The 25,296-nt window shown below is 39.4% G+C and overlaps 1 long non-coding RNA gene across 1 annotated transcript; it reads right to left on the bottom strand.

The window, feature by feature from the left end:
- Nucleotides 1-3,320: 3,320 nt before the first annotated feature.
- LOC105853455 lies at nt 3,321-20,370 on the bottom strand. Its single transcript, XR_001145313.1, has 5 exons — nt 20,148-20,370; nt 17,797-17,899; nt 13,341-13,425; nt 11,841-11,970; nt 3,321-3,472 (listed from the first exon to the last, which is right to left on the bottom strand). It is a non-coding gene; the product is annotated as an uncharacterized LOC105853455 (long non-coding RNA).
- Nucleotides 20,371-25,296: the final 4,926 nt, after the last annotated feature.

Genomic DNA, 25,296 nt, shown 5'->3' with positions numbered 1-25,296 from the left:
GGGTTGTCAGGATTTTCTCCCTCATACTCTAATTTGCTTGCTTGTTTGTTTAAATACAAACAGGGGAAGAGGCAAAAACCTGAAGCTATAGATTCATAAACTGTCTGCAAACAAACCCAAATAAAGTGTGCTTTTTCACCAAGAAAGAATGGAATGTTCTGAATCCTAGGGGTGCAGAGGAAGGTGCAGGCTGGTGGCTGGAGATTCCATGATCCTATGGAAGCTGCTATTAGTAAGTCAAACTCCATTTTGTTTCCAAGCTGCCATGTTTAAGACTTTCTGACTTAGCCATTAGGGGAGCATAAAAATATCAAAATAGCAGGGCCCTCCCTCTGGCGCAACAGGTTGGAGTGCAGCACTATGAAGCTCTCTGCAGCCATTGCGGTACGAGTTTGATTCTTGGCCAGGGAGGTGACCCGCATGGTGGGGCAGACCTCTCCTGTCCCGCTCACTGTTCCCCTCAGCAGTGTACTTCGTCAGTCTGTCTGCTCTGCTCCCCATTCTGTCTCTGGTGAGTCCTCTCACCCCTTGCATCTCTGGACTGTACCCCAGTTCTTATATGCATAAATAAGTAAGTCTTTAAAAAAATTTAAAAAGCAATTGATCATCCATTGATGGTAACAACAGGCCCCATGTCTGGAGAATTTTGACCACCAGCCATGGGCAGACAGATGGATTTGGGAACCTCTTTAAAAGTGTCACCACAATGATCTCCCTCTGACCATCTGCCTGTCTGAGCTTCTGAAAGTCCCTAAGCCCTGACCTGACTCACATACCTTGCTGCTGCCCCTTGATCGTGCAAATAAACCACTTCTCAAATAAACCACTTTTCTGATTACATTAGAATCTGATTATTTTTCAGGTCAACAGTCTCCAGGCTGCGAGCACAGACCTTCTTTCAGTTCCTTGAATGGATGTTCTTTCTCGTCACAGTGTCTTTGCATCCAATGCGCCTAATCCTGCAAAGTTTTTTCCCATCACACCCTGCTCTTAGGCACCGGATTCTTCCTCTCTGCTCCTCTCAATGGCATTTTCTCAGGGAATTCTTCCCAACCTTCCTGAGTAGGTAAAGCCTCCCTTTTACTTGCTTTCATTGCATTTACACTTCTGCAAAGCTCTCATAATTATGAAGCTGCTGAGGCTTTTTAACTTTTATCTCATTGTGCATTCCTACCATGCAGCAGAGTGTAGCTACTGACCAAATAGTTGTTCATTGACTGAATAAATGAAATAACATTTATCCAAAATACAGTCTCTTTTTCAGATGATTATTGGCTTACCAAGTGATGTTGCTATGGTCTCAACCATGAACTTGAATGCTGTGAGCATTAAAAGGTCAGCAGAGCATTGCAGTACATCTATTTGACACATTTTTATTAGCAGCTGTCTGTGACTGCTGGAGGAATAACCAATGCCCTCGGCCCCAACACCCAAGTCTTTGACCACTGTAAACGGCACCACTTTATATTTTACAGCATAAAATGTTCAGTGAGCATTTGAAATTTGCACTACACATTTTGCAATTTAATCATTTTGAGAAAGGGAAGTAAGCCAATTATCAATTTATTGCCTCTGAGTTCCAAACTCACCCTTTATTTCCTTGCTTGGTGATACTGGAGCTGGCACTCACAAGGACTTCTCCTTTGCCAGCTGGCACCACACCCAGCTTTGTCAGCAGTGTCAGAGGAGGGACAGTGACTGAGGAAGAGATTCCTCTTGACTTGATGGCTTCCTCTCTTCTTGCTCCCAGGATGCAGCTGCCCGAGTTGTGAGTGCGGGAGGCCTTGCAATACCACACTTGCATCAGAATTTGCTGGGGACCCCAGAGGGAGACATTCTGAACCCCAGTGCCTGCTCAGGTTCCCTGCTGACCAGCCTCTTGGGGCTGACCAAGGCCAGTTTGGGCCTGTGACTATCTAGTGAACTTCTGTGCCCCCCCAAAATCCAGCCACCCCCTCTCCACTAAGTCTCGGCTTGGGTGAGTGCCCCTCCCTCCACCTGCCAGGCTGGTCTTCCACTGGGTATGGTCTCTCTCAGCCTTAAAGTGTCCTTGGAGTTCCCTATTATCCCCTCTTAGTGAATATTCACCTGCTACTGTTAATACTTCTTTACATTAAGTGTTCCCTTTTCAAATGACTGGTGTGGATTCCATTTCCTTCAGGGACTCTGCCTAATACAGTGGATCAATGAGCGAAATGTTCGAATACACACACACACACACACAGTTCAAGAATGCCTGCCCTTCTAGGTGAGAAATGTGAGCCAGCTGAGCTTTTTCAGGACCTACTCTAATGATCAGTCTAAAAGCAAAATGCTGCTAGAGGACAAAGCCCAGAGGTCACCAGTCTCCTGTTTCCCACAGACAAGTTGAGTGACTGCATTTACTGAGTGGCAGAGCTGGACAGGAGACACAGAGGCTTGATAGGAGCAATGCCCTGCACCCCCATAACCCCCCCACCTGCCCAAGTCCCTCCCCTCCTTGCCCCCCAGGACACCCTCCAGGAGTTCTACCCCATGACTCACTGGCTTTTTCATGAGGACCCAAGGGAGGAAGACATTTCTCTCAAATAATGGAAATAATTATGTTCCTTCGGAATGGCCACTTCGGAGCTTACTCATAGACAATGCATATCGTGTCAGCACTGGCTCACCACTCAGGCTGGCAGCCAGAAAGCTCAGGGGCAAAGCAGCGACTGTCCCCTTGCAAGGAGAAAGCAGCTCTTGACTCTCACATGTGTCTATCCCCATCTTGAGTCACCTCAGTTTTCATCAGCCTCTTCCTTTGCCTTATTACCTCACATATTTTTATTTTGTTGTCCTTGTATACATCAGACATTTTTTTTTAAAGATTTATTTATTTGTTCATACAGAACTGGGGTACAGGCCAGAGGCTCAGGGGCGGCGAGAGGCTTCACCAGAGACAGAGTGGGGAGCAGAACAGGCAGATGGATGAAGTACACTGCTGAGGAGAGCAGCGGGTGGGTCAGGAGAGGTCTGCTGGGCTGTGTGGATCTTCTCCCGGGCAGGTGGGGATCAAACTCATGCGCAAGTGGCTTCAGCTTCTCAGTGCTGTGCTTTAACCCGCTGCGCCACCAGGGAGGGCCCATCAGACATTTTTTTTTTTTTTTAAAGACTTATTTGTGCATACAGAACTGGGATACAGGCCAGAGAAGCAGAGGCAGCGAGAGGACTCACCAGAGACAGAGTGGGGAGCAGAACAGGCTGACTGACGAAGTACACTGCTGAGGGGAGCAGAGGGCGGGTCAGGAGAGGTCTGCTGGGCTGTGTGGATCTTCTCCTGGGCAGGTGGGGATCAAACTCATGCTGAAGTGGCTTAAGCTTCTTAGTGCTGTGCTTTAACCCGCTGCACCACCAGGGAGGGCCCGCATCAGACATTTTATAGCATCAATTTAAGAAGAGGTTGGTGGCTGTAGTTCCACAATCCACCAAAGTAGGTTTTCGATGACATTCCCTATGGAAAAAAAAGATGAAACCACCCTCCCACTTCTCCTTGAGGATTCCCGCCCCTGCTACTATAAAAACTGTGTGTGGATCCCAAATGTTAAATTGGACTGCATTTGTAAATACCACTTGGAAATAAATAAACATCTCAAAAATGGCCTTTACTTTGAATCTTTCCTGTACTCTGAGAAGAAAGAAAATACATTTTTTAAAGGGGAAGAGAATAAGTTGGTTTTAAACAAAATATTGAATTAAAAGCCTCCATTTCCCTTATGTTAACTCTAGACTTCTTTTCATTGACAGGTTTGCTAACAGCAGAAAAGAATTTAAGCACTTACAGCCCCCAATGAATATGTGGACATCAGATGCCTGTCAGCAATTTGTTCAAATATTTCTAAATTCCCCTTGCTACTTGCTTGCCTAATTAATATGCTTAATAACTTTCCAATGACATAGCCCAATAATAAAAATGTTCAGACTTAACTTCTCAGCAATTCTTTCAGTGTAACAGAGTCCAAACTGATAAAGTTAAACTAGAACAAAGCTGACCCTATGCTCTGGAAAAAAAAAAATCTCTCTCTCTCTCTCTCTTTTTTTTTTTTATCTTATCTATTCATTGAATGGTAGTGTCAAAATTTGGGTGAAAGGTGGTTGGTCTTTTCTTTGTTGTTTTCTTTTTCTTTTGGGGTTTTCCTTTCTTTTTCTCTGTTTTTTCTTGCTGAATAATACTTTCTTTTTGTGTGCGTGGGTTTGATGGTGAGCAATAGCTGCTCAAAACTTTATTTACACCTGGATCCCGTCACTTTTCTCTGCTTCTACAAACTTATTCTACACTTGCTGTTCATCACTGCCAGTAACTCAGACTTTGTAGGGGCAAAATAAATATTTACTGAATAAATCCTCAGGGCTGCTACCAAAATGGGAAATGTTCAAAACAAAACAGCAATCACAGAAAATAAAGTAACTACAGCTGTGGAAATAGAGAAACAACATGCTATCCTTGCTTTTCTTCTCAGCATTTTTCCAAAGTGAGCATAATTTTGTTACACTGCACCAAAGCTGAAAGATGATATACTTGTCTCATTTCAAAGAAATAATTCTAAAAAATGTTTTTCTTCATTTTCTTTACCTCAGAGAACTTGAAGCACTAATGACATTGGTATTCACTTTTTTTTCTCTTTAGGCTCTGTCTCTGAGAGAGATATACATACAAACACACCAGAAGCCTTTAGCTTGTACCCTGGAAATCCTTCAATAAGACAAAATTCAGGCAACCCTACAGACCAACCTAAGGAGAGGATATTCTGGGTAATGGGACGCAAAAATAAATAGACCAAATAAGGAAGAAGCGAGAATAAACCCCAAAGGAAGCATGCTCTTGTCTCCTCTGGAGGTAATCGGTAGATTTCAAGATGATGCTTTCCTGCTGTCTTTTATTTAACTCTCAGTGTGGCTCACAGATAAGCAGGTCAGAGTCTTTTTAGCCATCAGAATATCCATTTATTTCAAAAAATATAAGATCAATTTTCCATGTGATTCAATTGGCTTGTTGGGTTAATGCCCTTCATGCCTTCAAATATATTCTTGTGCCTATTTCTATTACACAAGCCTTTGATCTTCAAAACTAAAGTCTGCATTTCTCTTAGGGCTTTTCTGACATAAATAGCTCAACTGAATCAATGAGGGATGAACCTTCATCTTTGGACACCCTAACTCATCATGCCACTGAGCTAACAGAAACCAAAATAGACAAAGGAATTAGAAGACATACAACATAAATATCTTATTGGCTGATATTTATTAAAGGAAGCTACTAGATTTTCAAGCATATAACCATCTAGAAATTGAATTGGTTCTGAAGCTCTTTGATAAGAAAATATGCTTATAATTTGCAATGTTATCAACCATGTGAAAATGTCTGATGAATACTTTGAAAGCATTTTAACAAAACAGTCTGCCTGAAATGTGTAAATCTTTGCTAAGGAAAGTGCACACATTCTAAGTTTGTGTGGCCTAGTGATTTAAGATCGGATCGTGGTGTAAAAGGTAGTGAGACAGCACAGCAGAGCTTTCTAGATATGGTGCCCAGGCTGGGTATCTGGGACCAAGAGATGAGATGATGGGATATGATGCAGTTATATTTGTCCTTGCCCTATGTGACCAGCATACTTCTGGTAAGAGGTGAATCTTTGAGTAATGAAATTGCTGATTAATTAACCTTCCTACTAGAGAGGGCCTGTTGTTGGTTTTAGCAATGGCATTGACCTTCGAGGTGTACTATCTGAGCATCTCTTTGACAGCTACAGAAGTTCTCCAAAGGCCACTTGCAGGATAATGTGAACAAGTGAATAGGAAGAGAAGCATGGCTTGATAGCACTTGGTAATGTAAATATGACAATTTCTGTTGCTATTTTTGACTCTTGCAGAATTACAATGGGAATGAGGCAGCATGGAAAAAGCTAAGGATTAAGAGGTGCTTAGTTTTGGGGTGAATGTAGAGATAGGAGTTGGTGCAGTTAAAAATAAATGATTCTGTTGCCATGGTTTCCTTCTTTATAAATTCTTTTCAACATGAATTGCTGTTGTTGTGTTTAATTTTAGATTCATGCAGATTTTCAACAAATAAGGATTCCTATACATCTGAGAAATAGTTTTAAAAGGAAAATGTAGGAAAATGTTTCTGGCAGTCTGGCTTAAACATTTCTGAGCAAAATAATCTGCATATTAGAAAACTACTAAAGGAAAGTGAATAAAGAGAATGAAAATTTAGAGAACACATAAGACTGCTTTCAACTTCCTAATTAAAAGATGACTTCCTATTATTGCAATAATCAAGGGTATTTTGAGATTGAGATGACTCTCTGGATTTGCTCTCTTGACAACCAAGCCACAAGGGATTATAGATCCAAATGCTAAATTAGATAAAAATGCATGTGTTAATACCATAAATACTGTGTTTTCAAAATCTCCCATATAGCCTCAAATATCAGAATTACTTGCAATTTATACCTGCTCTAAAATGTCTTACTTTTCAAATAAAATTATAGTGGATATTTCAAATTTGAAAAACATAAATGAAAAAGAAGACTTGACTTTGTCAAAAAATTACTTGTCCTTATATATTAGACAGGATTGTTTAAATAGTAAAATCTCCACAACAACCAATAAAAGATCTGATCATTTACAATAAGGAAAGAAACAAGCTTTTGTATAGAAATGCCTTATAATAAGGTGCTATGTAAACAGTGAACAATAAAATGTTAGTGAATACTTGTTTCAAAAGGATATTTTATGGTTAAGAATTATACAGTATTTCAAATTTCATTCTTATTGTTTGTTTTCTTTTTCTACGGATTTTGAGATTAATGTCAAGCAGCTAGCAGAATGAAAAATTCAGAAGATAAAAGGCATTAATCTAATATAGTGAATGATAGAATTCATTATATCTGAAGGGAAATGGATAAACCATATTTGTCTTTATAAACATATTTTCTAATTTGGTTACTCTGATTTATTATAGTAATTAATCAACTATTTTGGCCATTGCATACTCAATGTTTTCATCTTACTAATTCCATTCTTGTTTTTACTTTTTAAAAAGGAAACCTGAAAACTCAAAAACTAAAAGTAATTCTTGCAGTTTTTTAGTCCAATTATAGTTCCAACAGAACTTTTTGGCATTTCTTTGGATGTACACTAAATTTAAATTTACAAATACAAATTTTGGAGGGCTGTTGGATGTGTGTGTGTATCTCTCAAATATAGATAGATGTATGTCTGCATGCATATACCTCAAAATACATACTGGGTCTTCCCTAGTAGCACAAGGGCTCAGCTCTGTGAAGCTAGCAGAAGCCACTGAAGCATGAGTTCGATCCCCAGTCAGGGAGCTGACCCACATCGGGCAGAAGACCTCTCCTGTCACTATTCTGCTCAGCAGTGTATTTCATTCAACCCGCCTGCTCTGCTCCCCACGCTGTCTCTGGTGAAACCTCTCACTCCCTACACACCAGGCCTTCCCCCCAATTCTTGTAAACATAAATAAATAAAATAAATATTTTAAGCAAAACAAAATACATACTGCAAAAATTGACAGTAGTGAATAGAAATGTTAGTGAGAGATTTCTAAATATCCACCTCAGCAATGCAAAGGAAAATCAACGAAGAGGCATCGAGTTTATAAAAGATTTGAACAACACTTTTAACACACTCGACTTCATGCAGAGCATAGCACCAACAATGGCAGAATATACTTTGTTTTTCATGTAAACATTGAGTAGATACCAAAACTGGCTATAAAGCAAGCTGTAACAAATTCAAAGGATTTTTAATCAGACAGACTATCTTCTTGACTATAAAGAAAGGTAGAAATCAATAATAGTCAAATCACTACAAAACCACCTTTTGTTTGGAAATTAAGTAATATATCAAAAGAAAAGAAACTAGAACACTTACATACTAGTTGTGGAGTGCATATTGATATCCTTGCTTCTGAAAACTGATCCTCTCTAAAAACACTGAAATAGTTGTGACCATTAATGAAGCAATTTTGCTCCTAAGAATGTGCTAGACACAAGTTCATATATATGTTCCCCAAAATCTAGAAATGTCTATGGTGACACTACTTGAAGTAGCGCCCAACTGGTCAATATTCCCGTCAAATGGTCATCAAATATTCACAATAGATATAGAGGCTATATGTATAATATTAATTTGTATATTATTATGCATGATGGAATGAAATAATGATTTATGCAATAACTTGAAAAGTAACAATAATTTACATACTCTATGATCCTATCTATCTAAAGTTCTCTATATAAATTATGTAGCTGGAAATCACAGCTGGGGAAGAAGGGAATTGTTAATGACAGAAGGAGGGCAAAAGAGAGGCCTGAAGATGCCAATTATGGTCCATTTTCTGACCTAGACTGTAAAAATCTTGTTTGTTCATTTTGTAAAAATTCACCCAGCTGGGGCCCTGCCTGGTGGCGCAACGGGTTAAAACACAGCACTATGAAGTTACTGCAGCCATTGCAACATGAGTTTGATCCCTAGCCAGGGAGCTGACCCACATGGTGCATCAGACCCCTCCTGTCTCGCCCGCTGCTACTCTCAGCAGTGTATTTCAGTCCATCTGCCTGTTCTGCTCTCCACTCTGTTCCAGGTGAATCCTCTCACCCCCTAAACCTCTGGCCTATACCCCAGTTCTGTATGCATGAACAAATTAAGTCTTTGAAAAAAAAATCATCAAGCTTTATCCTTAGGGTTTATTCAGGTTTGTATATCCAATTTAAACCAAAAGGTTGAATTAGAACCATGATGTAAACTCTTTTAAATACCTATGGGAATGACAAATGTTCTCTTCTTTGAGAATCTGAACTTATTTTAAAGCTCCAAGATAATGAAGTTGTCTGATAGCTAAAGTGAGTAACTAAACCAAGGAAGCGTGGTCTGGCCAAAAAGCAATGCCATTATAACCTAATGAGATCGGTTATTTTATGAGGCACAAACAGTGGCCCTAATAATATCATTGCAAGAGAAGATATCAAAAGATGTTAGTCAATAGAAAACTGGTAGCAGTAAGTGGATATGTTTCTATGGCATCATACTATTTGTTCATGTGGATATGTACTTAAATATTTAACAGTAGTTCACACATAGCATCTCATTTTGACCTTTCCAAACATCTAGTCAGTGAAGATTAGAATTACTTTGTGAAGGCAGGTGTTATTATCCTATCATTTCTAGATTTTTTGTTTTGTTTTGTTTTGTTTTAAATAGAAACCAGGCAGGTAGGTCCTCAGGCAGTAAATACTGAAGTTCAAGTTCATCACCATATCTAGATTTGTGTTTTATCCACACAATATAGTTAACCAGACATTTTTTAAAAACCACTATTTTCTTTGTACCCTCCCCTCCAAAACCTTATAAAGTGAGATTTTATTTTGGGATGAATCTCTCTGACTCCATTACTTTGTCACAGCTATTTAAATTCAAGCACAGAACTCTCCTTTTAAAATATGCTACTGCATTTACTAGTGTTTGAATGATATCCCAAGTTACTTCTGATGAAATTTTTCTGTCCTCAGAGAATTAATGTGGAACATAGAACTATTACTTGCTTCCCTGTACAATGCATTTCACATAGTATTTGTTGGATATATATTTGTTGGATGAATTAATGAATAAGTGAATGATTACTTTGGAGGAGGAGAAACTCTACAATAGAACACCTCCATGTTGGGACTGAAGCTAGGACCAGCCATATTTTTCTCTGACCTTTCTAACAACTTAGTTGCTGTTCAAGGAAATGTCAAATCTGCTTTGAAGCCACACACTCAGATTCATGTGAAGAACTCTCATTTTGCTGTGAACCTGATTCTCTAGACTTCTGATGTCTTTATTTTAATTTTTATTCTTTAAAATCCCCGTGACTCACAGATGACAATAGCTAGTGGATATATTCAGAGCCAAATTAAGCTTTTGTTGACATATTTCAAAAATAATGTTATCTTGGGTTTCTGGTGACAGGCAGGAAAATACAATTATTATTCTTAGCCAGCTTGTTTGTCCGATGTTCACAGTTGTGAGTTTTAAAAATGCTGGCATGTATATATTTATATGCAATGCACACATGGCTAAACAATTTTTGCAGAACCTAGAGACTTTTTATATTTCCAGCTTTTTGTTTTTCTTCAACTTCAGTGCACATCAATCCACAGAAGAAAGAGATGGCTAACTCGGATTATGAAGAGAGTATTTCCATAGCTCAGGGAAGTGAAATTGAAACCCTCATGTGTTAGCATCTGTCTCCCCAAAGGGTCAGTGTGTTTTTCTCAGATCACCCAGAACATGCAGCATTGTCACCTTGACTTGGCAACAGAAGGTCAACGGAGATTTTCTCATTGCCTGAGTTCTTTGCCCTCTTACTCAAAGAAGCAACCACTTCCCCTCCCTTGTGATCACCTACAAAAACTTAGTTTGGGGTTCAAATCAGTTGTAGGTTTGTCAATGACCACGTGGCCTCCAAGTGTCTCTCAAAATAAGATGAGGTCACGTCCTGCCTTGTCTGTCTTGTGAAGTCTCCCCTACTCTCTACTACATGTCGCAGACCCCTAAAACACAGAAGAAATATCCCACTCCAGTTTATTATTCTTTGGCATGGACAGCCATATAAATTCTTCATTTGCATGTTAGGTTGATTTTTTTTCCTTCACTGACTTACTGGTGCTGTTTAGATTTCATTTCTAGTCATAGAACTCAGAAGGGTTTGACATGATTTTCTTTGCACCCCCATCAGACAAAGCTAATTGTGCACTGAATCCACAACACAGCACGTGAGCCGTTGTCCCGAGAAACATAAATAAATATGTGGCCACACAGAAACTTGCACATGAATGTTCACAAAAGTGGTGTTAACCCAGAGCATGGAACAAAGCAGAAAAAGGCAGAGGGTTGACCTGTGGAACAGGTAGCTGAGTACGCAGATTTACTATACATGCTCGATGCTTGCACATACTTTCTGCCAGAATTTCCTGGAGCGAGATCTTTCGTTTAAAATAAGAACTATTCCTGGGCCTCCCTGGGGCGCAGCGGGTTAAAGTACAGAACTAAAAAGCTAAAGCCACTTCAGCAAGAGTTGATACCCGCCCGCCCCGGAGGTGACCACATGGCGCCCGCAGACCTCTCCCGACCCGCCTACCGCAGTATACTTAGTCGATCTGCCTGTTCTGCTCCCCACTCTGTCTCTGGTGAATCCTCACACCACTCCTGCACCTCTGGCTTGTACCCTAGTTCTGTATACATAAATAAATAAATAAATAAAATTTTTTTAAAAAAAAATAAAATAAGAACTATTCTTCTGTCACATCCACTACATTTTTTCCAGCTGTATATGTATTCATCTGCCTGGCTGGTTCCATGATGAGTGTCATTCTATTTGTTTTTAACACATGTTAATGACTTTTGTTCAATAAATGAACACTATGCATTTAATTTCTTAAATTTGGATTTAAATTACTCAGTAAGATCTCACAATCAAGATAGTGGGTTAAGGCGTCACAGAACAATAATGTGTGGGGTGAAATAACCTCAAGGTTATTCATAATCCTGTGCAGAAGAGAAATATTGCCCCAGTTCGCCACTGCATGGCGAGGGAGAGAGGCTGTCTTTAATGAGATGTAAACTCCTAGATTGAAATAGTGACCGCATTCTGCATAGAGCTTTCAAATTCCATCACAGTTGTGTAAATATTTGTGGTGGGGGGTGAAATGAGAGTCATGATACTGCTGATTCTCATCCGGGGAATGAAGTTAATGGAATCCTGAGCTGGCTTTGCATTTCTGAGATGGCAAGTTAAGTTCTGTTCCACTTACCATCATTTTCCTCCAGAAAAGCAAGATGCTTTTGCTGCACTCACTTCTTTCTCTCTTCCCTTCTCAGGTTGCAGCTGTCTGGGCTCCATCAATCTTTCAGCCTTAATCCCGGCCCAAATCTTCTATTTTCCTGCCACATCACAACATTTGAAGAGAAACAAACTTACAATTTGATTATTGCTTTTAACAAGATAGAAAGGATTATGCATATCATCTATCAATTTTGAAATGTAGGCCACATAGGACATCCATGTGACAGAAAAGCATGCTTTTTCATTTAAACTACAATTTTCTGTATAGAAGGAAAGATTCAACTGGGATTGTTCAGAGTGAAATAAATATGCTGTAACCAACTTTGCAGAATTTCCATCTGTGAAAATGAAAATAGATCTGCATATCCTCTAAAGCATTTAGATTTTTTTTTTTTTTGCTTTAAAATTGTGTTCTCTTGCATTTGATTGTCACCAGCAAATATTAAAAGTGATACGTTTTTCTAAAGGCTGGTACTAAACAAGAATTCATATTAAGTAGAAAGAATCAAATAGGCATTGTTCTTTGTACTCATTTTCCTTCCAAAACGACTTCAACTTGCCTGATTGTTACTTTTAAAGTAAAAGGAAGAATCGAATCTGTAATCGACACGATTTCTCAGTTTGACAAAAATTGGTTTGAACAATTTATGCTACAGGAAGATGTCAAAAACAGTTCAGATTTTACTTTTCTGAAATTGATTGCTCTGCAAGCCAGTCTTATACTTTGAGTCTACCAGTCTTTAATAAAAGATAGGGGGTAGTTTTATTACAGTATTTATGCAGAATAATACCACTATTCTGCATTTTAAAAGCATCTTTAACTTGGAAAAGCTTGTTTATCTTCTATCTTTCTCTGTCCTAATTCAGGCTGGGTAGAAATCCATCTCACAGATGAAGAATTATATTACAACAGGAATAAATAATTTACTGTCCATACAACAGTGGTCTGCTCCACGTGCACCTAGGACCCTAACACCCAGTGCAACTCACTCAAGGTGGTCCCCCCACTAATGTAGCCAAAGGGTCATGTGAACAGAGACTTAAAGATCACATCTCCCTCGGTTCCCCCAGCCGCTGGTGGTCAAAGCTGTTGTGAAGATGGCTGCCACAGGCTTGCCTTAGAATTAGAAATTAAGGAAGGAACCAGAAGGGGGTGGGGACCGGGGCAGGGTGGCAGGAGGAAGTAGAGAGGATTTCTTTCAGCAGTTTACTAAAATTTCACCTCTAGAAGTCAACATTTTGTTTCCAGAATTACAGATTTCTAATGGAAATAACGCCTTCCATCCTGCATTTGCAGAATTGCAGAATTCTCTCTTGGAACTGTATAAGTCAAGAAGGCTTGCTGAAGTTACTGGAAGCTCTGAGGTGAGGAGAAGGGACAAAGGGGAGATTAAAAGCCACATGGCAGAAGAGGGGGATCCACGGCATGGATAAAAACAATACATTTTGAAGAAAATGGGGAACTTACACAGACATACAACACAAGCCAGCAAACCTTCTCAGTGATACCCCTGGAAGCTAGCTGGGGTCATCCCAGCAGAAGGCTGTGCACCCTGGCAATGAACAGAAAGAAGAATCCAGAAGGGTAAGGTTGAGACAAGCCCTATTGGTCATTAATTCACAAATGAGAAAGATTTGCATCTGCTACCAAGATCCTATCTGTAAACACTTCAGCTAAAATGTTCTTAATTCTTCTGCTATGTCCATTATACACCATTGTTCCCTTTTTGCTACAGATCCCAAAGAAGTCGCCTCAAGCTGTTGTTATCCTTTTTGGTAACTGCTGATTCTGGGTAGCCTCCGAAACAAAGCAGCAGGAAACACATTTCCAGAAAGGGAAGGAAAAGAGTCTCTTCAAGTGCTTTTTGGATGACTTTGGAGATGTCTTGGTTGCCAGCTCCAGGCTCCTTTATCTCTTCTCTCAAATTAGGAAGAAAAACCTGTTCTTCCTGACGGCATTCCTTCTCAACAATGTTCCTTTCTTATACCCAGATGGTGCCCTTTGAACTTTAAAGCTAAGGAACTTTGTTCCCACTGTAAATCGTCCCCATGGTCATGTTGCTTTTCCATTTAGCTGCCAAGCTGGGGAGAATTGGCAGTTACACCGGACAATTAGCACTTTGAAATCTTATACCGCCACATATGTAACAGGTTAGCGCGGTGCCTGGACATGACAGGGCTCACCAACGCCAGTGCCTTCCTTCCCCTGGGCACTGTACAAAGCAAGGTCTATTTGCACTTCTACCCCGAGCTAGAGGGGAAGGAGAATGAGAAAGTGTTTTTTGGTGTCCTAAAAGGGACTAGATACAGAAGAAAAGAAAAATGAGACAGTTGTTAGTCCCTATTGCAAAGGTCTGGTTTAGCTGTGTAGGTCATGAAAGTAAAGCCTGAAAAAATCAAAGGGAGAGAAAGACAACAGAAAATAATAATATTAAACTTCTTGAAAGCAATCACTTTTATCGCCAGTTTAAAAAGTCCCAGGCTCTAAAAACTCACAGTTCAAGTATTATTAACACTAACTGTAGGTCCGTGAGTGAACTCTATTAATGAGTAGGGAGGGATATAGTTTTAAGTTTATCCCTAGCGCTTTATTTAGCACAATCCCAAATGTTATCACCTAGAAGAAATAAGCAATAGCAGGGTTGTTATTTATATAATCTGTGAAAATAAGCACGAACCCACTCTCCTAGTCTCTGAATAAAACCAGACATATGGTGGGTATTAAAAAGCAAATGTGGTCTATCGCAACTTCGTCAATTTTTGTTTGTTTTTAATGGAGCTTTCACTTAGTGGAATTTCTCGCTGCAGTCTTCTTTTAAGAATTCTCTAAAATACTACCTACCCTTCAAAACCCCTTAAATCCAGAGGAAGGTGGCTCCTAAAAGTATTCAGATTCACCTTGGTGGCAATGTGGCAATTTAATCAACTAAAATGTATATAAGACTTTCGAGTTATTCCTGGAGTGTTTTCCTGAGCAAAAATAACCTATACCCTTGGTGATGGGAAACCGGGGGGATTACAATCGAGATGGAAAAAAAAAATGTACAAAATGATGTAAAAATAAACTTTTGTAATAAAAAAAAAGTTAGTTAATTGCAAAAAAAAAAATAAAAAATAATAACCTCTACCCTTCCTCCGCCTAATGGTCAGTGCAAATGTGGATCAGTGTTTGAACACAGCCATAACCCAGATTGTTTTCCAGGGGGAAACTACACTGGATTTGCTTGAGCTTCTGAATTTAATGAAGAGACTAGAAGAGAAGTCAGATTAGTTTTAGCTCTGTGAACCTGAGCACTATCTGCCTGATTCGCACTCTCCTCCTCTACTAAATAGGATGAGAATCCATGGTGCCGATCTCTACATGAGAGAGAATTTCATAAAAATAATGTAATGTACAGTATTATTCCCAGATTTTGTACATTTCACACACAGATTTTGAGTGTTCCTCCCTCCATACTGATAATATTTACCCTGAATATTTATTAGCTGTCACCCAAATTTCTGGTGTTTCTAACCAGAATAAGAAGGGGGTAAACCTCATATACATAATCCCCCTTTATTCCTCTGACTCTGAGCCCAGGCTTCTGAAAGGCTTTTTTTTTTTTTTGCCTATCCTCTCTGCAGATTGCCTGATCTCACTTGGGACAGGGAAAAAGGTGCTTCTAAATTCAGTCTAAGTGGATTTAACATATGGCATTATACCTTCCCGGTCAAGAGATCCAAGTGTTTTCAGAAAACACAAAGCTGGGTGGCAGAAACTGAAGGCAAACTATTCAATGATTTGAAGAAAAACAGTGACTTGGACGTGTGTGTGTGTGTGTATGTGTGTGTAAGCTAAATTTTTTTCAGCAAGTTATTTATGCTATTAAGATAATTTTACAGTACAACCAGGACATATTATTTGGCATCTGTTACGTGTGTCAATTGGACTCTGCTCCAAAAGAGTTAATATGACTTGAACTAGCAAATTATCATTATTCAATTTGATGATAAGAATAAATAGAAGGTTTTCTTTATAAGACCCAAAGGGTCAATTAAAAGGCGAAATATAAAAGATGAAAGGGAGGGTGGGACAGAGAATAGAATAACAGTTTTATATTAGAAATGATATTTTAAAAAGACTGATTCAAACCTTACAAGTTTCTTAGAAACAAAGAAACAAGCTTAAATAATGTATTAATAACAAAAAAAATTAAAAATGTAAAACCCCCTTTTCTTTTAGGTGAGCTTGAGTGGTCTGGAGGTAAAGAGTGGTAACAGTGGCTGTATCTGTGAACTTTAGCATACATTTAGTAAGAAACAAGTTTGCTTTGCCAGAGTTCTTTATTGCTTAAGAGGGGGTAAGACTTCAAAACTACGCAGAACAAACTTCTATGTCTGTCACTGAATAGGAATATCTACAATATCTGCAATTACGAATATTCTTATAATTTGTTCCCAGTTGCATGAAAGGGATGCAGGTACTCCAGGAAAACAGCAGCTAAGAGACAGAACTCAAGTGGAGGAAAAGCCAGAAGGAAAGGGCTCGTGGCTTTGCAGGGAAATGCAGCTGGAAACTTTGTGCACACTGCCATCTAATGCACCACTGAGAATCTGCAGATGACTTGGGAAGTTAAACTAGGAGTAAGAAAAATGAAAAGAACCTCCCAATGCGGAAAGTCGTTATCAGGATTTTACTTAAAGTTAAATAATTGCTCTGTGCCTTCCCTTTTAGCCTATCAATAGTACCTATTTTCTGAATACTTGCCACCTCTCATCTTTACTAACTTCCAAACCATAGATTCTTTTCATTATTTTATCAGTACAGTGCATCAAGTAGTATTTAAGCAACTTTCTATCTGAAAACTATTTTTGCAGTTCAGAGAAAATAGGTCATTGAAATCCATCACTTCCAAAACTCCAGAGATCTAAAAAAGATCCCATGAATCTCTTTGTTCAACATGGAATGAGATTAAAATGTCAGATATTATATTGGAAGCTATCCATCCTGTATTTGACATGACCGTCTTCATTGTCTCAAGACTGTTTCAAAAAAAAATCTTTTTTTAAATCTTCCATGGATAAGGTAAAAGAAACACATCGTGCATACACATTAAAAATCTCAAAAGTGGGCCCTCCCTGGTGGCGCAGCGGGCTAAAGCACAGCACTAAGAAGCTTAAGCCACTTCCGCATGAGTTCGATGCCCGCCTGCCCTGGAGGAGATCCACATGGCGAGGCAGACCTCTCCTGACCTGCCCGCTGCTCCCCTCAGCAGTGTACTTCATTAATCTGCCTGTTCTGCTCCCCACTCTGTCTCTGGTGAATCCTCTCACCCTCCGCATCTCTGGCCTGTACCCCAGTTCTGTATGAATAAATAAATAAATCTTTAAAAAAAAAAAATCTCAAAAGTTTGGGCCCTCCCTGGTGGCACAGCGGGTTAAGGCACAGCACTAAGAAGCTTAAGCCACTTCCGCATGAGTTTGATCCCCGCCTGCCCTGGAGGTGATCCCCTTGGCGCGGCAGACCTCTCCTGACCGGCCCACTGCTCCCCTCAGCAGTGTACTTCATCTATCTGCCTGTTCTGCTCCCCACTCTGTTTGGTGAATCCTCTCACCATCTCTGCACCTCTGGCCTGTACCCAGTTCTGCAGTTCTGTATCCATAAAAATAAATAAATCTTAAAAAAAAAAATCTCGTAACTTTTATAGTCTTTACAAATGGAATATTTGTGGAACATACTTAAACATGTATGAACCACTTCTTACACAGCATGTTGTTAAAGGACTCTACTAAAACTTCAAATGAGTCGAATAGTCATTTATATAAAATCTATCGACAAGTAAGTTGAAGTAATCCTGTATTCTTTGGTTTCACTGCTAGAAAATAACTGATGGTTATCTTGCTGCACCAATTCCCACCCTAGAGAAGCTGAAAATTGCATTTACCAAAAAAAGATGACTTTTGGGCCCAGAAAGATGGCGAGGTAAAGCTAAGAGTGGGAAAGCGTGCTCTGCCAACTTCTCCAGCCTCAGCTGAGATCAGTCTTTCCTGTAAGCAGAAGATAGGTAAGGGTCAAATGAGAGGCAGTTGTTTACATTTACAGAGGCAGAATGTTTAAAAAGCAATGTGCACATTCCTCAGTTGACTCAGTCTGCTGAGTGAGACCAGTGAGCGGGGGAGAAATCAAGGAGCTAAAGCGGCTGTGTTTGAAAAGTCACACTCCAATAGGAGAAAGAAGACATCTTTACAAGTAGGTAGCCTATGTTAGGATTGGAAAAAGGGCTAGTGCTTAGCAGAGTCTGCACCCAGTAATTTTGGTTGTTGTGAATGTTTGGATGTGTGGATAATTATTTGGTAAATGAATTAGTCAAAGGGTATAAACTCCCAGTCATAAGAAGAAGGTATAGGAGTCTAGTGGACAGCATGGTGATTATGGGTCATCGTACTATGTCAAATACTTGGAATTTGCTACGGGAATAGATCTAGTGTTCACACACACACACATACAAATGGCAAGATGATGAATGTGTTCATTAGCTTGTTTGTGGTGATCATTTCACAATATACAATATAGGTATTCATCATAAAAATGCACACAATTTTATTTTTCAATTCTACCTGAATAAAGCTAGAGACTTACATACATGTGTTTGAGTACAGATATACCTACCTATCTATCTGTCTGTCTGTCTGTCTGCCATCCATCCGTCCATCTGTCCATCCGTCTCCATCCATCCATCCATCCATCCATCTGTCTATTCACTATCTGAGCCAAACTGATTCAACTGCCCTTCTGACATTTAGGATGCCAAATGTCATATAAGGATTTTTATCTTGTCCCTTTTGGTATTTCTACCAATTAGTTTCACCTTTCATCATGTTGACTAGCTTTGAATGTTTTATCTGATGAGAAATGCTTTTGCTAATTTTTTTACATTTTACTTTTAAATGAGAAGCAGAAAGCAAAATGGGATGTTGGATACAATGAACAGCTTTAGTTCATACAAATTAATCATTTTATGCCTGAAGGTGTTTTTTAATTTCACCAAGTCCCCAACCAGCACAGCTATCTGTATTAGGGAAGAAATGTTATTTTAAAAATATCTAAATTCCGTATCTTAGAAAGGGTCTCAAGTAGCTTGTTCATATGAGATCTCTGATTACTTTTTTTCACTCAATAGCTATCTAACTTTCCACTCTTCTGTGGATGATAGACGTGGTTTTGTGTTTTTAACTAAAAATGTATTCATTTCCCTGCTAATATCTATAGTTTCAGTTGATAATAGTTACAAGCTCTCACTTGTTCCATAGGTGGGATTATGGATGATTTAGTTTGATCATCACTATATACATATACATATAATTTCCTGGAGAAGATGTAGGGTTCACTGATAATCTACAGGAAACTACATGTTCTTAAAAATATGATGAAAGTCTGTATTCTAGGTCTTAACCCCAACTGAGTAGAAAATGTTTTTCTTCCAAACTTTTGTATGAATTTCCAATATTCAACTACAGTAACATCATGCTCAAATATCTATTTCAAAACTACAGAAAGCTACTTGTTGACTTTCTCTGTGATGGTGGCTGTATAACAGTTCTATCTCATAAATTTTATGATTACTAATCATCTGCTGTATACAGTATTTAATTTAAAGTAAAGTAGCCATTCTTACAGAATGGAATTTTGTTTCTGGGACTTCATAAAAGTGAAAACTAGGATGCATGTTGAAAAAAATTACTTTGAATCCTATAAAGGGCAATTCTTATCAGTTTTACTTTTCTTTCTTCACCATAACTTCCTCTCCATTCTATTTTATCCTAAATCTCTATCCTAATTTTCTAAGAGATTTACCTCTTCTCTCCCAAACTTTATATTTCTCTAGTCTAGATATTACAAATCTCAGTTGTGGAACTGTTCATTTCTGTGAAATAGAACCAAATTTCTTAACTTCAAAGTTATTCTTAGCATGAACACATTAACAAGATTTGTTATATTAAGAGTTTATGGCTACAATAATAAATCCTATATCATCAATATCAATATAAAATAGCAGATTATATCTTTTCTACCCATCATCTATAAAGATAATTTCTATTACACAAGCATCCCCCTAAGACATTTTCATTCTAAGTGTAGATACATTTCTGTTAAAGGTTTGAACATTCTTCTATATTTACAGCTTTTGACTAATGTTCTTGGAGAAAAATACCTAAGGAAACCAACCACCTCACCTTCCATGATGCTAAAAAGAGTTAATGCTACTGGCTTATAACAATTAAGAGCTGTACTCACTGAAGAGCCATCGGTCTGTCAACATTGCAAAAGGTAGCAGGGACGAAGAAAAACTCCAGTCCGCTTTCTATCATCAGGCTAATCCTTATTTTGCTACAGCTGTTGGAGTGTGTCCTTGGCTGCTTCACCAACTGGTACTCTTCTCTCCCCCAAGAGTTGACTATGCAGTAACATTTACGGTTCCAATGTCCCAGCCTGCCCTCATCCTACTTCAGGGTTCTCATTTCCCTAGTCCTGGTGAGGAAAGAGTTCATTCATGTCATTAATAAGTCATTTCTACTCTGTGCCTATTCTTACTCATCTGAGTCATCCGCTCCCTTGCTTGGCAATCATCTCCACCATTCACACCCCAGAAGGCAGGAAATCAAGAGGATTTGAATCATTTTAACTAGAGGTTAGGAACAAAGCACTAAATATTAAGCATTAGCTTTCTATGCTTAAAAGTCCTTCAACTCTCACTATTTCTAGAGAATTTTTACTCATTAGACTTTCTATTTGGGCAAATTCCCAACATATTTTAGTCCTCTCTCTCTTTTTCTGATCAACTCCTACCATCTCATTTCTCTTCATTTTATTTTCAGCCAATTTGCTGATCTTCTGTTTTGCTATCTTCTTTCCAAGTCAAACTATCAAATATTTTCTTAAGCAAAAGTCTCCAGAGAAAAATTATGCCACTTCCTTTGAGGCACAAGCAGCTATGTTATTTGCAATTTTAACTGGCATATATTTTTCTTTCCTTTTACTTTATTTTATTCAAAAATAGTTCATGTAGACCTTAATGTCAGTGTCATAATAACCAAAGATGGTGCATGAATACCCTCAAGCTTCAGAAGTGTTGCTGCAAAAGCAAAGATTTATAATAAAATAACTGGGGATCATTAAGAGAGCTATGATGAAAAAATTAAAATACTCATTTTCTGTTTCAATAGAAACCAACTCAGACATTTTAAAAGGCACTACTTCTCTTTTTCTATTTCTAAGTGGGAGCAGTACAAAAACATTCAGCTGACTGTGACTAAGTCATTAATTGAACAGTACACTAAATAAATTAAAGGAGTGAATGCCTTGTAAAAGTACAAGGCAATTGCAGTTATGATTAGGGAAGCTGAGGTGTAGAACACCCAGAGAGAGAGCTGGCGGAAGTATTAAAGAATCCATATGTGGCCCACCTGGCTGGGAAAGAAAACTAGAGACGAAGTCAAATGAATAAATCAGAAAAACAGATCAAAAAGGAAGTTGAAAGTGAGATAAATGTAAGAAAAATCAGAAAAGAAGAAAAACCTTCCTCTTTATTATGACCAAAACTTGGAGAGTTAAAGGGGAAGATAACAGTTAGGAGAGATACCTAAATGTACTGTGTCCTTTCTGTATATAGTCAGTCTGTTTATAAGTTGTACTTATAATCATAAGTAATGATTTGGGTGACTTACTATGGATTTTATGTGGGAAGCAACAGAAATGAACTCGACTTTAGGGAATAAAAGAAATTGTTAAAGCATATCCGATATCTCCAAGATTTCATTTTGGGGAGGTAAAGGTGGGAAGATTTGGAGGAGTCTCAGAAAGGAATAGCTGCCAGCAGAGACCCGCCACTGAACGCTCAGAAGGATGTTCTCGTTATCAGTAGGAGTTGACTGTTCTGTTTCCGTCATCACTGTGGAAATTTCTCATCAGTCATTTCCCCTTAAGATTCAGATGTTCAAAGTTCTAGGCAAGAATATCTACACTGAGCCTGGGTCCCGTGATAATTTTTAGGGTAAAGGAGAGAAAGAAATTGAAATGTCTCTTACTGCAGCTCACAGGCTATGGGGAGATTTCCTCAAAACTGAAGTCAATCCTCTGCCTTACCATCAAATAAGACACCTCCATAATCTACCTAAACCCTGAACATTTGACAGTGCAGTCACTTTGACTGAGTTAGGCAGAGAATTTAGTTCTTCTGATTGATCTCTTGAAATAGGGATAGGGTCGGGAGACTTACTGGGTGGGGTGGAGCAACAGTGTGAGAGGCTAAGAGTGAAGGCTGTAAGTGCATGATTTAAATCTCAGTTATAACATTAATTATATTTGAACTGGGGGGGTGTTTGTTTCAATGTCCGCGAGGGTAGTTAAAATGGAAATGAAAATGTTATTCCTCTCAGAGTTACTGTGAAGATGAAATGAAAAATGCTTTCTGGGTTACCTGGGACGTGAACAACAGCGTATGAAATAACCTAGCATTTAGATGTGTAACTTCTGTTCCTAGTGTTGTCAACACATGAATTACTAGGACAGTTACTCTAAACAAATTTCTTTATTTTTTTCACTAATTTCATCTGTTATTTTTATCTTCTTTTTTTAATTGAGGCAACATTGGTTGACGACACTGATTTTTACGACTATAGCTTCACATCTTGACAAGCGTAGGTGCCATTGTGTCCAGAACTACCATCCACCACTACCCAACCACCCCCTTCTATCCACACCTCACACCCAAGTGCCCCCTTACCCTGAGGTCTTTTGATCCCTCTTCCTGCCAAAGATGAGGAGAGTCCCAGTATCAGCCTCCACATCAGTGATCTCAACAGCTTTATTGAGTCATCCTCCCTTAGGTTGAGCCTCAATCTCCTTAGGTTGCCACCTTGTGAATAAAAGGCATCTTCTTCTATCTGTATTCCTGAGTTTCACATTAGATTTTTAAAAAATATTTCAACTGCCTTTTTTTTTTTTTTTTTTAAGATTTACTTATTTATGCATACAGAGCTGTGGTAAAGCCAGAGGTGCAGGGGCTGTGAAAGGATTCACCAGAGACAGAGTGGGGAGAAGAACAGGCTGACTGACAAAGTAGACTGCTGAGGGGAGCAGCGGGCAGGTCAGGAGAGGTCTGCTGAGCCACATGGATCACCTCCAGGGTGGGGATCGAACTCATGCTGAAGTGGGTTTAGCTTCTTAATTCTGTGTTTTAACCTGCTGTGCCACCAGGGAGGGCCCTCAACAGCCTGTTTGAGGACTAACTGTTTGGCCACCAATCTGTAATTCCCACCGTGAGTGAGCTCAGAAGCTAGATGGTCTTGGCCTCCCACATGGCTCTTTCACACCAAGTTGTATGATCTTAGAGAGTAACCTAATATCTCTGGATTTCATTCTGTACAAAGAAGCTAATGAATCTGGGATACAAAAACTTTCTTTTATTAAGATCTCAATGATTTTTCATTAGAGTAAGAAGCTTCTGGTAGAATGCTGCAATAGAAAAGGTTCTACAACTGGTACTGATGTTCTCAGGAAGGTTTGCAGTAAGTTAATATAAGATGTAACTGGCAGGGGCTCTGTCAGAAACTAAAATTAAGAGCACTCCATCCCAGAACTTTATAACATTTTTTTAAAGAATTATTTATTTATGCATACAGAACTGGGGTACAGACTAGAGGTGCAGGGACGGTGATAGGATTCACCAGAGACAGAGTGGGGAGCAGAACAGACAGAGGAAGCACACTGCTGAGGGGAGCAGCGGGCGGGTCAGGAGAGGTCTGGAGCGCCATGTGGGTCAGCTCCGGGGCGAGGATCCAACTCATGCTAAAGTGGCGTTAGCTTCTTAGTGCTGTGCGTTAATTCGCTGCACCACCAGGGAGGCCCTATAACATTATTTTAAGAAAAGTGTTTTCCTCCTGTCACCTCACCACCACTGGGTGACACTGGAGGAGGCAGCCACTAGGTGGCAGTAACGTTGGACAGCATGAAGGTACTGGATGCCATGACATGGCTTGGGCCAGTTCCTCCCAGGAAACTGTTCTAAGCAAGTTGTAGGCTCCAACTTTGTCTGCACAGTGGAATCCTTTGCAGGACTTTTCAAAAGCCCCTATCTCCAGGCTCCAACAATAGAAATCTACAGTGTAACTTTATAAAAAGGGAGGGACATAAGGAGGGAGAGAGGGAGGAATCACATCCTGGGAAATTTCTGTTTAAGGTCATCTATGCCATTTCTCTGTTTCCTTGAAATATCCTAAAATCTGTGCAGATGAAACAATACCCTTAGATGAATTCTTGTTACTTCTCTTGTTTGTGTGTTCTATTAGCTCAAAAGCTTTACAATCAAGAAGTTAGAGTTGAATCTAAATCCCTCCCGTTGAAAGCTAAGTCCTATTACCCCTGAGGTTAGCCCAGAGAAAACACGACTTGTTCACGAGACTTAGCTTTCTCTCTGTCCTTGAAGTGTCTTCTCACCTTACACATGATGACTTTTTTTTGTTTTTTTTTTTTTTTAATTTATTTATTTGTTCATACAGAACTGGGGTATAGGCCAGAGGCACAGGGATAGTGAGAGTCTTCACCAGAGACAGAATGGGGAGCAGAACAGGCAGATCGACCAAGTACACTGCTGAAGGGAGCATTGGGCCGGTCAGGAGAGGTCTGTCGCACCATATGGTCACCTCCGGGGCAGGCGGGGATCGAACTCTTGCTGACGTGGCTTTAGCTGCCTAGTGCAGTGCTTTAACCTGCTGCACCACCAGGGAGGGCCCATGAGTTTTTTTCCGTGCTTGAGGAACATGATTCAACATTTCTACTGGACTGTGGTGTGAATCTGTTCACAAGCAACCCAGAAATGTACCTTTCATGTTTTGGAAGCTGAGTCTTCTGAGAGCAAGAGTCTCCCACCAAGAGCCATTAGGGGTATGGGATGGCAGGACAAGACATTTGGCTTCCAGTCAGAGCAACCATCCCACTGGCCTTTGGCCACAAGCTCCTGGTAGTAGCTTGATTTTATTAAACCTGTCTGCCAATCCAGGGAAATGAAAAACGCCTCTTTGGCAATCTTCAGTCTGACTCAGTGTGCCTTTAAGCCAAGACATGAAATATGATAGCTACTGTTACCCAGTACCTACTATATGCCAAAAGTGTTGTAACGATTAAATAAAGAAGGAAATTTGTGAGCAGAGCATACTGCCAGGAACACAGTCATCTCAATAAATGGTGACCAGTGTAGGCTTTATAACTAATCCCCAAAAGGACCTTCAAAGGAACCTTATCATTTGACCCAGACAAAAAAAATTCAAGGTTCAAAGTGGTTCATTACTTGCCCTCAGCTCACTGGTAAATGGCTGAGCTGCTATTAAATGCAAGAACACTTTTTAGCAACAGAATCTTGCCTAGGGTTGAGAGGGTAAAACATTTG

This window comes from Condylura cristata, unplaced genomic scaffold, assembly GCF_000260355.1.
Source record: "Condylura cristata isolate star-nosed mole 26May11 unplaced genomic scaffold, ConCri1.0 scaffold00010, whole genome shotgun sequence".
NCBI lineage: Eukaryota > Metazoa > Chordata > Mammalia > Eulipotyphla > Talpidae > Condylura > Condylura cristata.
Note: the sequence above shows the minus strand (reverse complement) of the source record. Positions and strands in the feature narration are given on the sequence as shown.